Raw genomic sequence first — 14547 nt, 5'->3', positions numbered from 1 at the left:
ATCAGCAGTGTGGCTTACAATGAAAAACCATGAACTTCTGGCTTTAGGAGCCAGGTTTGGGATTTTTTTGTTGTTGTTTTAATGTAAGTATTCAAAAAAATCTAAAATAGACAAAATAAGGACATAGATGTAAAACAAATAACAATGATGTTAACTTTATTAAAAAGCTTCTTTGTGGTATCAGGCAGGAAGTGAAACTGCTTTCAAACTGCAAATATTTCTCAATCATTTCATGCACCAGCAATCTTTGTAATAGGTTTTCTGTTGGTTTTTGCAAAATGTTCAGATGAGCAGATAAAAGTTCAGACATAGAGGGAAAGGCAGTCATTTTTCTTGGATTTCACTAGCCATATATTTCATTCTGTGATTCAAAGTGACCTTAGAGTCCGTGTCCAAGAACAGATGTGCACACTGTAAGTTTAAGCCCTAACTATTTTTATAAGGTCTTTTTTTTTTTTATTTTATAAACCAGCAGCACTATATGCTAGCAGCCAGCTAACCGGCTTTGGGTGTTGACTCATGCTTGGTGAGAGTTCAGTCAGAGATAGCCGAGGTGGAAACGGCTCCCATCTATCTTCCCCACCCTCTGCTGGGGATGCTGCCTTGCCACAGGGCTGGCTGAGTGTGAGTGTGTTCCTGCACCCCGGCCAGGGGAGCTTATTGCCGGCTGTACTCATGTGAGCTGCTGCCGATTTCAGGCTGTAAACCCTGCTGACTCAAGAGGGGATACTTGTTCTGCTAAACTGTCCCCGGGATGGTAGCTTCCAACAGAGGGACAGAGGCGACAGCTGGCAACGGTAAATGCTTCATCCATCCCAGTTAAATCTGCCAGCGAATGTGAATCGACACTTTTAGGTTTTGTGCTACTTGGAACTACTTTTCTGGCTCTAAGTATCATGTTATGTTGATCCCAGAGGGTCAAGTACAAAAGTATTGAGCACTTAGAGATACTAAATGCCCTTGCTCGGTGAATTAATGGGGCTTGAGAGCACTTGGCAATGGGACTGCTCAAAAAAACTTCCATTAAAACCGTTGTTTGACAGAAAAATAGTTTTTTCATTAAAAACGGAAAGCTAGGAAACTGAAACTTCAGCTAGCATATTCACTGCTGCACCTGGGTCAGGCTCAGAAAGCACAAGGACTAAGTGTTAATTAGATATCTCTTGACTCAGTAATTCTTGCTAAAAATGCTGCGTGCGGGGCATCTAGAAGAGCAGCAGGTGTTGCGGTAGTTTTACTTGTCTAATCTTGTAGTTTCTAGACACCACCACCCCAGTCTCTGCATTTATTCAACCAGCTGAGGTTTATTCTTGCTGTACAAAAATGGAAATAAAAAGGTAGGAAAAGCACATGCAATTCAAAATTTCCAAGGCAATTCCATTTCCCAGTGTTCAGAAGTGATCTAGTTGAACATTTAGTGGGTTACATTTCAGTCAAATTTTTGTCTAAATTTTGACAAATTGAACTCTATTTGAGAGACCTGGATTCAATGTTCATGGTATGGTTTTCAACATATCACTTAGTTTTCCAGTGTCTCACTTCAGCATCTGTAAAACAGGGATGTTGTGTTTACCTTGCAGAGGTGTTGTGGAGATCAGTACATTGAAGAGTGTGATGTGCTCTACTGTGGTTGTATAGGACAGTGAAAAATTTGAAGGCTGTACATTTGTTGTTCCCTGGGTTCCTATTCTTGACATTTTGCTTTGCTGAACCGGGAAAATCACAAATTTCTTTAAAATCATAGCAGTCTGCTGTTCCTCATCTGTTTGCATGCTCCAAACCCTGTAAAGTTTTATTAGAATCTTTGCAGTGACTTCTTTGTGTTGGACAGATACTTTGTGTTGGACTTTAATGACCTCAGGACCTGTATGGACCAACGTATTTATTTTTGTGTGCTGACCGTCCTCACGTTTCAGAAGCTGATCTGAAGACTGCTGAGAGCTTGTCAAAGTCTACATTTCATTAGACACTATGTGCTTGTTTGATATCCACAAATTTCACAAGCATGACGCTAACGGGAAGGAAAGCATTTAGTACCTAAAAAAAGATTGCTCCATTTGCACCACTTGCTCTTCAAAACTTTTAGACAGCTAACGATAGTAAGGTAAAGCCTACTGATATCACGCTGCATTACAGGAGGGCAAACAGAGCCCTCGGTGTCACAGGTGATATCTTTCATAGGACAAGACAACTAAAAGGAGGGGATGGATCCTCTCCAAGCCTTGCAGGGAGTCGGTGGCTGCAGGCTGTGTTCTGGATGTTCCAGGAACCTTGATTCATTATCGTTAGCGCACTGTTTGCACAGCATTTGTGAATGCTGTAGAAATGTTTATAAACAAGTGTCAGATAACAGAAGAAGTACTTGATGAGCTCTCTAGTCACACAGACTGCATGCAGATCCGGAGGCACCAATGATGAGAAGCTGAATGATTTCTAACATGATTTGGAGGAGATGGAAAGGGATGATGTGCTTTGCACCTGAGTGAGTTCATCTGCTCCAAATGGTTCAGTTCTTAAATCTGTTTGGTGGAGCAGGTTGGAAGTTTTGAGGTCATAGGATCATTCGGGTTACAAGGGACCTTGTCAAACCTTCTACTCAAAGTGAGGTCAGCTAAAAGATCAGACCACGTTGCTCAGGGCTTTGCCCAGTCAGGTATTGAAAACCCCCAAGAATGCAGGTTGCACAACCTCTTTGGGCAATCTGTTCCCCTGCTTGATTTCTACTGCTTTCGTTGTGAAAAAAACGTTTTCGTTTTTTTTTCTCAGATCCAGCCTGAACCCCTTTTCTTGCAACTTATGCTTATTGTCCTCCCACTATGTACCACTGTGAGGAACCTGGCTTCATCTCCTTGATAACCTCCTCATAAGCACTGGGGGGCTGCTGTTAGTCCCCCCAATGCTATCTCTTCTCCAGGCTGAACAAGCCCTCCTCCCTCAGCCTCTGTTCATTGGGCAAGTGCTCCAGCCCTGGTGGCCTTCTGCTGAACTCACTCTGTTTTGTTGATATGCTGCTTCTCTGTCACACAGATTTACAGGAAGAAACCTAATTCCTTTAAAATAAAAAATTTCCGTGGGAAATTTCAGTTTTCCCTGTACAAATCCGTTTCCAGTTCAAATGCGGCCCATGCAGCCAGCTGAGGGGCTGCAGGGCTTCTGGCCTCACTGGCTCTGCAGTGTTGCAGCGTGCTTGGGGCAGATTGTCAACTGGCATTGCCAAGGGTCTCACTCAGTTCCAGGACTGCTGAAACATTACTCTGGAGTTTCCAGAATGAGGTACTGTGTAATTTCAGGGAGGAGAATTTCCAAAACTGCAACACTTGCTTCTCCGAATTGACTTCTCCTTCAGTTCCCCTTCCCCCTCCCTACTCCCCCCCCCCGAAGTAATTTTCTTCAGAATTGACTTTGTGTAAGGCGCAGGCTGGACCTGCAAATCCTTTTATTTTAATTTACCTAGACGTTTGTGAGAAATGAGCAGGAGAACCTGTCATTAGTAAAGTGTTTGTTTAACAGAATAAACTCTTTCCTTCTTTATTGTAAACAGAATAAACTCTTTCCTTCTTTATTGTAGACTTCAGATTCTGAACAATTATTAACTTGTAGCCTTCCCTCTTCCTTCCTTCCTTTTCTCTTTATAGTTGGACCTAAGGTTTTGCATTTCTCTCTTATCTGCTGCTTTCAACATGTTAATAGTGAATTTTTGTGGGGTTGCATAGGCAGAAAGCAGAGGATGTTCCAGAGTGGATGTTAAAGGAACAGAAATATAATTCATTATTGTTTTTTATTAATACCTGTTCTGTTATAGATATAATCCTATGTTTTCCCATGCAGGCAAACTCATAATGTCCTAGGCAAGCTAGGAGAAGGGGCTGTGTTGCTAGTCTTGGTGCATTGTCTAAATTGGCCTCCTTTCCTTCTGTCACCCTCCCTGCTCTATCACCAGGCCAACAGCTGTGTGGACTTGGGACTGACTCTGAGGTAGGTGACGTCATCAGAAAAGCCATACGTTTCTGGCTGGTATGGCTTTGTATAAAGAAAATGAGGCAAAAGAGCCAGTAAATTTCATTCATCCACAGAAGGTGCCTCACAGCATGAGGTTGAGCTGGTGGACTTCCATGCCACGGGAGGTTGTAAATATGAATGCTGTGCTGGATTGAAAAGAGCCTAGAAAATGTTATGAACAGTTGTAACATTTGAAGTAATAAGACAGGCTTAATTAAATCTCGTATTTCAGGACATTGGCTAGTCTCTATAGGGATCAGGAAGGATTTTCCCTTATCCATATACAGCATTTCATAATTGGCCAGGTGCATTATGGGGTTATTGTCTTTCTCTAAATTGGAGGCAGTGATTAAATGGCTCTGCTAGGAGCGGGATGCTGGACTTGAGTGGTTGGCCTGATGTGGCATGGCAGATTTGATCTTCCTTTAGATTGTCATTTGCGTTTGAAGTGCCCTGAGAGATGGATAAGAAGGTGGGTTTTGTGCCTGCATGTTCTTCATGGCTGCACTAGTTGTTACTGCAAAACTACTTCTACTGAAACATTCAGTGTTCATGTAGCTGGAAGCCTGGAAAGCTGTACTCTTTTGGGATGGTGAGAGGAGAATCTAGGCCCAAAGCAAGATGTTTGTGTTTGCCTGTGTAACTCCTACCCGTTATATGACCCAGCTTCCTGGAGACTTGCTAAGTTGCTGCTTAGATCTCCCACATTCTTGAAGTCCTAACGTGGTCAAGCAAAGGGGACAGGCATCTGAAATGGTGGCTCACGGTGGCAGGCCAGACGTGAGGTATTGGGTCTTGGCCAGGCTGTGCCTGCAGATGTATTCCGTTACCCTGGTGGGAAATGCCGGGGGCATCAGCTGAGAGCTCATCTACCACTGAGTATAAAGTGCTGTAGCAGACACACCGTGTGTTTCTGACTGCTGTGTACAGATACACAACCTCTTTGAGTTTTGTACTGGGAGCAGCCACCAGTTATATCCATTGGCCAGTTGCTCATGGTCATTTTACGGGGGCCAGGAGAGTGTGAAAGAGGGTCAGAGGAAACTTGACCAGCCTGTTCTATCTTGCCTGGCACATTAAAAGCACTCAACTTCCTTTGCTGTATTTCTACAGAAAGGCCAAGATTTTAATGAAAAAATTTTTGTTAAAAGACCTCTCTCTAAAATCCTTTGTAAAGGAGCATTTACAAATCATTAAGATTGTTACTAATTGTCACTGATTGTTGTTCACAGTGAACGAGGAGCAAAAAGATGTATGGTACTGGCCATTTCTTAAATAAGGGAAGGCCAGTCCCTACCCTGAAGTGCTTAGTTATTGCCCAGCATATGTATTGGGTGATGCAGGGAATATGAAAATTATCCCCAATTAGGTTAGTGTGAAAGCTTCTGATAATGTTTTAATAATATGGTTTTTATACAAAAATTTAGCTTTCTTCTCAATAATTAATGCTTGTGAAAGGTTTAATATGTATTTATTGACTGTGTTGCGATATTGGCACATGAGCAGAATAATAAGGGATTGTGTATGCATGAAAGCGTTTTCACCTGCGTGTTGACTTTTAATTCTTTTTTAAAAATGCTGAACAATAAGGTTTATTCTAAGTTATATTCCTTCAGAGTGACGGTGATAAAAAATTTATTTTGGGTTGTATTAATTTCCTCAGTGACACGGTGAAATGTTTAGCTTGTGTGCAGAAATCAAAACTGCACTACTGCTTGGTACCTGCAGATCTTTGTGAAGTAAATTTGTGGTGTATGGAAAAATTCTTTGCAGAATTTGCAGAAGTTTATCTGGTGCGCATATGTATCTCCGTATTAGTGAAATTATTTGCTTTTAAGTGAAAGTAAGTGAAGAAAAAATACTAATGAGACCCAGAGCCAGTGCAAAATGGTTTCAGTTTCTTGAATGGGGCACCTAGATGTGAATCATCATATTTTCCCTGTCAGAAAAACCTGAGTAGTTTTTCCTCAGGGTAACAAAGGTATATGTCAACTGTCTGAATATGAAAGCTCAGTGAAGGCAACACACATTAGTTTTACCATGAGGTAGACTCCCTCAGGTCAACCCCAGGCAGGGGGCCAACACTCATCTTGGCGAGTCACCTGATGGTGCCTCATTGTCACTATTTTTTTACCTAAAGGTAGCTGACTGCGTGTTAGGCACCCTGAGGTAAAAATGCCACCTCTTTATCAGCAACCACCAGCCCTTGGACATGTACGTGCAGGCCAACACTGTTGTCCCTGGCCATCCCCAGGTGTCACACTCAGCCTGTACCTTTGCCTACCCCATCTCTTTTCACCTTTCCAGTGCACTCCATGACAGAAGGCAAGTCCAACATCCCTCATGAATTTCAACCTACTTCTTTCAACAAACCTGGCTTGTACAAAATTTGCAGTCTGTCAGAGGGGTCCTTTTAACTACTTTCGGAAAGATGTAATATCACTGGAAATCACCGCGTGGTGTGTATTCTGCAGCCCCAAATGCACTGTAGGCACTGAGGGCTTTTTGCAGCATACTTTTCTTCTCGTGGGCTTTCTCCAGGCTCCTCTCCCATCTACTGCTTCTTCAGGTGTTCCTGCTGGCTACAGTTTTGCCCTCTTGTGCTTGGAATATTCCCATTTTCATCTCTACCAGGAAATAAGGGCTTCCTTGTCTCTCCCTCTCATCTCCTTCTCATTTGCTGAAGGTCCCTTATTTGTTCCTGGGCTAAGAGCTGGGAATATACTTTTCCTTCCTGCCAGTCTTCTCTCTCAGACAGAGCAGAAAGTAGTAGTAAATTATTCAGTTGCCCACATTTTAGCTGTAATGGGGTGAGAAGCAGATGGTTAATAGCAACTGTTATTTTTCTTTTCAGTACATAAGCCATTGCAGGGGGAAATAAAGGTGTTGGTTTGGCTAGGGAGAGGAGAGGGATTGCATGCATCCTGCACTTTTCTCTTTGGGTGAACGGGTTGTCATCAAAATCATATGGTCTGTGCTTTGATTTGTAGAACTTCTCCTGAACATCGGGCTTGCCTGGAGATGACATTCAAAAGTTCCCATATTACAGGCAGACAGATGAATGCCCTCAAGCTGAAAGTAAGACCTTGCTTGACTCAGAAAACTAATGTAATTTTCCCGGTGTTGTTATTGAAGGTAGTGTTATACTCCTGTGTATCTGAACATGACAGCAGTTACAGCATGGGTAAGTGCTTATAATCAGCTGTGATAGTGTTTATTTTAGAAGTTGAGTGAATCACTAGAAACCTGCTTGCTGAATGATTTTATCAGGGAAAACTGTTGCCTTACAGCTATGTAAACTTACAAACAACTAGAAAATGATGTGTTACCAAAGCATCACAACACCTTAGATATAATCCATGTTCTAGGTATGGAGAATGTCTCAATTGAGCAGGTAGTATTTGAGAGTGCTGTTTGCTTGTCAACTACTCTGTTTTGCTTCTGTCCCAATTTTCCTTCCCTTGGTGAGAAAGTATGTTTTCCCATCCCCTCTTCCCATACAACTCAAAATGTCTAGTATTCCAGTGTATGTCTGCCACCACTCTACATTCCCATTACTGAGTTACTCTTCAATATTGTTCATTGTCTTCTATCACAAAGCTTTAGCAGCAAATGGCCAGAGTATTCTAATCACATCTGTATGACTCCCTAAATGTTACTCTAAGCTTTGCTAAACCTGTCCAAGTTCAAGCTCTTGACTTGTTTGTGAGTTCAGACTTCTTATCCCCAGGTCCTGTGAGTGATCTCTTCATGCGGGTGGCCTGTGTGCTAAAAGGTTGGGCCTTGCATTTTTCCAGCCAAGTCACGTGTGAGCCTCTGGAATCTCAGAAATTTTCCACTTGATAGAAGAAGGGGGCTTCAGAAGCACTGCTATAAGTACTTCGAAATATAGGGTGAGAAAATGTTTCAGTGTGCTGATACCCTACTGTCCTGCCTGCTTTTGGAAAATGGTGATATATTTCTCTGAAACTGCAGTTTGGCATACCAGTGGGTGTGGGCTGGTTTTGACCAGGGTTTACTCAGCTGTCACAGAAAGGGCATGAGGGCCTGCAAGATGCAACTTTAAACTTGCATCAATTGCACCAGTATGCCTGGTCTTTGGTGAATTTTGAATTGACCCTTATGTCACAATGAGAGCTTCCTGAGGTTCAGGATACTGTGAAGGGAACCCTGCCCCTTAGAAATCAGTATGTTAAAGGTTCAGCAGATGTATCGAATGACTAACTTTTGGATTCTTGGGTTTCAGATGCAAGTCACTGTTTTTGACATAAATACAGGCTTATATTATTAGTGAATGGTCTCAGCAGAGGCAAAATACCATTTACAGGTGAGAAAAATGATCAGCTTCCTTTTCCTTTAAGGGGGGAACATATTCAGATTTTTCACAAGTAGATACGCGTTTACAGTTCTTGAACACAAACGACTTAGGTGAAGGCTTCTGTAAGCAATATGGTGGGTCATTAAAGGTCCACAGAGGAGGCAGTAAGTGGTGACAAGTATCTGCAGGTGAAAGCCAAGTAGATAAATATAAGGTACTTTGGCACCTGTTTTCTTATCTAACCTTTTAAAATTGTCATTAACAGTTTCCTGTTTATCCTTCAGTTGAAATCTCTGCTCACCTTGAAGCAGCCGATTGTTCAGTGAGAAGACTCATTAGGAACTGCATCTTGCTCCGTCTCAGCAGTTGGGCAGTCAGCCCTGAGGTTTTATTCCCAGTTCTGGCTGCTTTGCGTAACAAAACGTTGCTGAAGCCTGGTAACTTTGGCCATCAGAACTTACTTGCTTTAAAGCGAAAGGTTGTGTGGTTTTCATTTTTTCTTAATTTTTTTTTTCTTCTGTTTCTTTTTTTTGGGCCCATTTTGAGATTAAAACCAAGAGGTATCTCAGGGGGGTTTATGGTTAGCTCACCATATACAAAATTACACACAGTAGGAAATCTGGGGACTTCTCTCTCTTGCTTCAGTGACTCTAGCAGCTTGCCCAGCAATCCTACAGTGACATGTTGTAAGGGTCATGGGCTTGGAGCAGAGCCAGAAGTGGTGTTAGGAAGCAGAATTCCTTATGATTCCACTACATTTTTTAATTTTTTTTTCTGCTATTGGCCCAGTGCAGGCAGCAAAAGCAGCGTGTCTGAACCTGTTTCCTTGTCTGTTCTGTTGGCTACCCACTTTCTTCTCCCCCAGTTCAGGGAAAGTTGCGAAGAAAGGTTTGCCTGTGCCCAGCAGCACTGCAGGTGTCTGTCCTTCTGAAAGAGTCCCAGCGCTGTGGGCGTGCTGGAAAGAAAAATCCCCAGTGACTTCACCCAGCTTGGCTTGTGGTGGTTACTCACAATGAGGTCATATTTTTTTTCTTTTCTTTTTTTTTTTTTAGCTCTGCATGTTTAATGCTACATCTGGGTTTTTGCATATGAGTGAAACTGCAGCTCCGGGACTGATTCAGGGAGTTTTCTCTGCAGAGTAGTTTTGGTGAGTAAACACAGATAAGAGGAAGCTGGGTTAATCCAATAACTCCTCCCTCAAGGGCAGGTGCAGCAATGTGGCTCAAGGTACAGAACAGAGGAAATGCCTTGTTGACACAGGTGATCAGAGAAAAGTGGCCAAAATTGATATAATGATATTAGTTTGCAATGCAAAGCCCTGCTTTCTCAAGGCTGCTATTTTCAGCCCTCCATAGCACGTCTCTGTTCTTTCACCTCCGTTTGGTCAGGCATCCTGTTGTGGGTGAGTTCCCAGCTCCTCTTCATGATCTCTCAGTAGCTGCGTTGCTGCAGTGCAGCTTAGACTGTGCTGTGTTAACCTATGAGAATTATTAAAATAAACTCTGAGTCATATTTGAGCTGCATGTGGGATAAGATGGTTATCAAGGTTTATTTTTTCTTATAATTAGGTCTCTTAAACATTGCCTCATTAGATATCTTCTGTGACTGTTGGAAAAGTCCTCAGGGGGCTAGCGGTTGTGTGTTTTCAAGTGAAGTTCGAGTGATAAATAGCATACAGAATCTTGCCGCTCTGTGAAGGTTTTTTTATTAATGACAATTAACCAGGCATTTATCTTAAATCCTGTGTTCTTGTCCTGAATTCTCTCCAGCTGCTATTACAGCTCTGGTATTCTATAGCAAGTAAGAACATAATATTACAACTGTCTATTCACACGTGGGAGATGGGGGAACTGCAGTAAGAGCCCATCAGATAGGAAGGTAAGAGGCTGCTTAGGTTTGTATGGAGCCACTTCCAAGTTTGGCAAGCTGGGCTGGAGTGCCTTGGCCTGGACTGAACTCTGACTCCTGTCAGCACTGCTGGGTTTGCAATAGCTCAAAGCAACTCCTTTCCGTCATATCCTTGAATGTTTAGCACCCAGGGTTTCAGGTATGGCCCATCTTTGTCTCTGTGGTATTCCTCTCCTTTCTCCATGCCTAAGGGGCTGCCTGGCCAGTAAGAACCGTAGTTGTTCCCCTGGTCCGCAGTAGCGTGAGCTTTCTGCGTTGCCTGTTCCCTGCCCTCCTTTGCTCACGTGGCTGCCCGCTGGCTCACCTCCACTTCTCAGTGCCTCTATCTGATAAGACCGGTGCTGTTTAGATACGTTTTTGGGAGGTGTCGGAAAATAGCCAAGGAGACATAGTTCTATCTTTAGTCATCTTTTCTTCTAACCTCAATCAGGAAATCTTGCTCTTCAAATTCTGCTTCTCCAGTGGTCACCACAGTTCTTGCCTCCTCCTGTCTCTGCCCTCGCTTCCCCTTCAAAAACAGGAATAACTGGCTTGCTGCTCCTGCTCAGAGCTGGTGGGACACCACATGTGAAGTAGGAACTGCTCTGAGAGGAAAAAAAAGGATGTTGCTGGTCCTCTGAGGCATACCTCTGCCTTTCTGCTTTCCACTGTTGAATTATCTCTAACTGCCACAAGTTTTAGGTGAGGTGGTTAGATGGAGTTAACTGTATAATATGATCTCTCCAGTGATAGCTTTTACAGTCAAACATTGCAAAGTTTTTCCATTTCTTTCTTCATCTTTTTCCTCTTTGTATTATCTAATTTTTTTTTGTTTGCTAATGATGGGAAATGTATTTTTAGAAAGACTGGAGAATCCAGGATGCTCACAAATTTTAGAAGAAATGCCTTTTTTTTTCTTTTTTTCCCTGCAAAGCTGTGCCAAAAGTTCATACATAATTTAATACTTCTCGGTATTCTCCTCAAGTCAAGAGTTTCAGCCATGTAGTCAGGGACAAGGAGGAAATAATATGTGGTCTAAGTGATCACTGTTCTATCAAGAGCAAAGAGTAGTGAGCAGAGACCATGAGGTTGGGACTTGTTTCTCTGCATGATTTGATGGATTGACCCATGATTAATCTGCAAACAGGAAGAAAAAGGGGATAATTAACAACAAACATGAAATTTGGAATGCATAATTTGATCAGTTGAAGCCGCAGATTAGCTGTTTTTTCAGATTCAGAGACTATTTGGAAAGGTTAAAGCTAGGAGGAGTTCTGGAATAGGCTGCATCAGCAAACTGGTACATTATTTACTCTGGCAAGGTTTTCAGCAGTAGGGAAAGCTATTCCAGGAGGTGTTAGTCTGGGCATGGTCAGCACTGGCTCAGAGTTTGTATAAAATGCAGATTCAGGAGATTACTGGGCACAGAAGCAGACTTTAGGAGTTGTAAGGCACCTCAGAACATCAGCCTGTTGGACTATTGAATCTGCTGAGACGTTCTGTTCTCCTCTCTGGAAAAGAGGAGCTGGCCCATGTTATGGAATGACTAACAAATTGTCCCTGAGGACTGGCCAGTTAGGTAGGAAAATGTTATTTACCTTAAAAAAAAAAAACAAAAAACCACCCAACGATTTTTACGCACATTCAAGATGCTAATAATAAACTGTCAGTGGAGCTGTGCCGTCTGCTCATAACTGTGGTCATCTCTTCTCCACAGTATGACTGAGTGTTAGTATTTGTCATTTCACCCAAACTACTCATGCACTAAAACTAACAATTTGGCCATCACAGCACTCCTGGGAGGTTTGGACGTGAATCATGGAAGAGGTTTTGGGTCTGTGCCACAAGTCATGGGAATTGTGGAAGGAAATTATTATATGCTAGATTTGTTTTATAGTAAACCACATACTGTCCTAGAATTAGGCCCCTACTTTACATTCTCAGGAGCCAAGTCAAGGACTCCTAACTCAGATGAAATTCCTCTTGCCGTTGGAAAGTTTGGCTCTCCCAAACGTAATTTAGGTTTTCACTTGGCTTCTTGTTTACAGTTTCTTTTCTTTCTCATATATTTTCTCTTTGGTTTCAGGCTTGCTCTTTCACATGAAAAATCTGCCTTAATTATTTGAGTGGCTCGTCAGTACTTTTTCTTTTGGTATTTATTTCTCTTCTCTTTCATATAGTTAAAGATATTTTGTTGAGCATCCTCACTTCACATTCTGGTCCATACGTTTTTTTCCCTTTCTCCTACCATCTCACAGGGGAGGCAAGGGTTATGAACATCTTTCTGGAGATGGCAGATACCTGGGGTAGGGCCCTGTTTAAGGCTGGGTTTTAGTACACACTGCCTCAGGAGCTGGGGGCATTCAGTACATCGCACATAAACCAGCTGAAGAGCCAGTGAACTCAGCTGCAGCAGAATAGCCATTTGCTATATAATTGCCCACTCTGAGTAACTCACTGGTGGAAAAAGTAGACTGATAAACCCTGTGCACTGATTTCCAAATGGTAGTATTTCACTAGCGTGCCTTAAAAAACAACCACCACCTCCTCTCCCCCCAAAAAAGAATCCCCCACCAACACCAAAATCAAACAACCCTCCAAAACTGAACCATAAACCCCAAATTCTGTAGAAGGTAAAGCAAAACTTACAGGGAGATGCTGGGTTCATTCTGCCAGAAATGTATTGTCTGCAATATTTCAGGTAAGGTCTTCTGCAGGGAAGTAAAATAGTTTGTGGGAAGAACTCTTAAACCAGCCTTGTAGAATCAACATGACATTTTATTGTTTTGTTGAACTTGCTTTTATATATGAAAAATAACTAAAAGGGGAATACAATTAAGCTGAAATTAACTAAGGCTGGATAAATTCAGCATAGGAAGTGATGACATCTGGGGCTTAACAAAAACCAACCTGTCGTGCTCATCCAAATGGTGTTTTGAGATGCGTACTGAGCTTAAAAGAACTAATGTTCCATTTGAAAAGAATAAAAGATCCTATTTTGGATCTTATTCTTTTCTGAGACACAGCTGAATGGTGAAACCAAGCTTTTTCCGTACAGATATATGAGAAAGAATTCATACTCCACCAAATTAGACCTTTACGCTTCCACCTGCATATTATGGCTCTAATAAACACGTTATCAGCTCATGAAAATGATGGCAAACAGGTGACTGGAGGATTTGATAAGTCAGCAGCAAAGATTAACAGATTTTTCTCAGGGAAAAGCTACGAGAGATTCCTTTATTTAAAACAATTGCAGCATGTGAATTTACTGCACTTAAATCATTACTGGCAATTAGTATGTGTCAGAAAGGTTGCAGCTGGCTCCAATTACAGGTAGGGCTTTTAGAAGCTGAACTTAATTGTAGATGTGATAGTGAGAGGCTGAGCAATGCATACCAGCTTAATGGTGCTCCCAGTGCAGGAAGGAGGGCAAGATGTTATGAGCCAGGAGCTGATTATTCTAACTAGGCCTAGTCCCTGCCTCCTGGGAAATAGATATCGTAGGGGAAAAGTGCTGGGAATGCAGCAGTTCACCTTGCTCAACTTCTTTGGTGGTGGGGATTGCTTAGAAACTATGCAATACTTCTCATTTGTCCCTCTGCAGTAGGTTTGCCCAATTTAAGGTCTTGCAAGTCATATCCAATCTGGGCTGCATAATTCATCCAGTTTGAGGCCAGCTCCCTGCTGCCTCACAGTCCCTGCAGCTGGAGGCAGGGAATGGTTTGCAGGCTGCCTGGGTTTTCTGATGGGGCGCTTCCTCTCGTGTAATTGTCATATGTGAAAAACTTTCCTTGTACGATGGCAGTATGTTGGGCTCTGGTATAATAACTTGTGGTCTTCTAGCTGTGTGCTTGGGATGCTTCTGCTCTAGTCATGTTATCAGGACCTCTCGAAGTTGCATGATGGGGCTATGGCCATGCACCTTCACCCTGGCCATGGACCAAAGTGAGTTTTTTGTCTTTCCAGTTCTCTCTGGTTGCGTGTGTTTCTTGTCATGTGGCAAGATAGCAATATTTTGAATAGAAGACTGGGATGACATCATATATTAGGAATGGGGACCACAGTATGTGGACTGCTTTTTCATACTTCCATAAGAAGTAATGTGGTCCACCTTGACAGAGAAATTTATCTTCAGTGCTCTTGAAGTTCCAGTTATACTAGCGATTGATATCTCTTCATGACCTGTTTTGCTTTGCCTGTTATAGAAGCTTTGAAGCATGGAGGATAAGTATTAATATTCCCACTTAGGGATTCAATGCTACATATAAACCTGATGTGTGTCCCTGTGTCAAGATGATGCCCTCAGCTGGAGCCCAAGCTTACTGCTGGCTTGTGAAGGG

This window comes from Numenius arquata, chromosome 9 (assembly GCF_964106895.1).
Source record: "Numenius arquata chromosome 9, bNumArq3.hap1.1, whole genome shotgun sequence".
Classification (NCBI taxonomy): Eukaryota; Metazoa; Chordata; class Aves; order Charadriiformes; family Scolopacidae; genus Numenius; species Numenius arquata.
The sequence above is the reverse complement of the archived record's forward strand: the minus strand, read 5'-3'. Positions refer to the sequence as shown.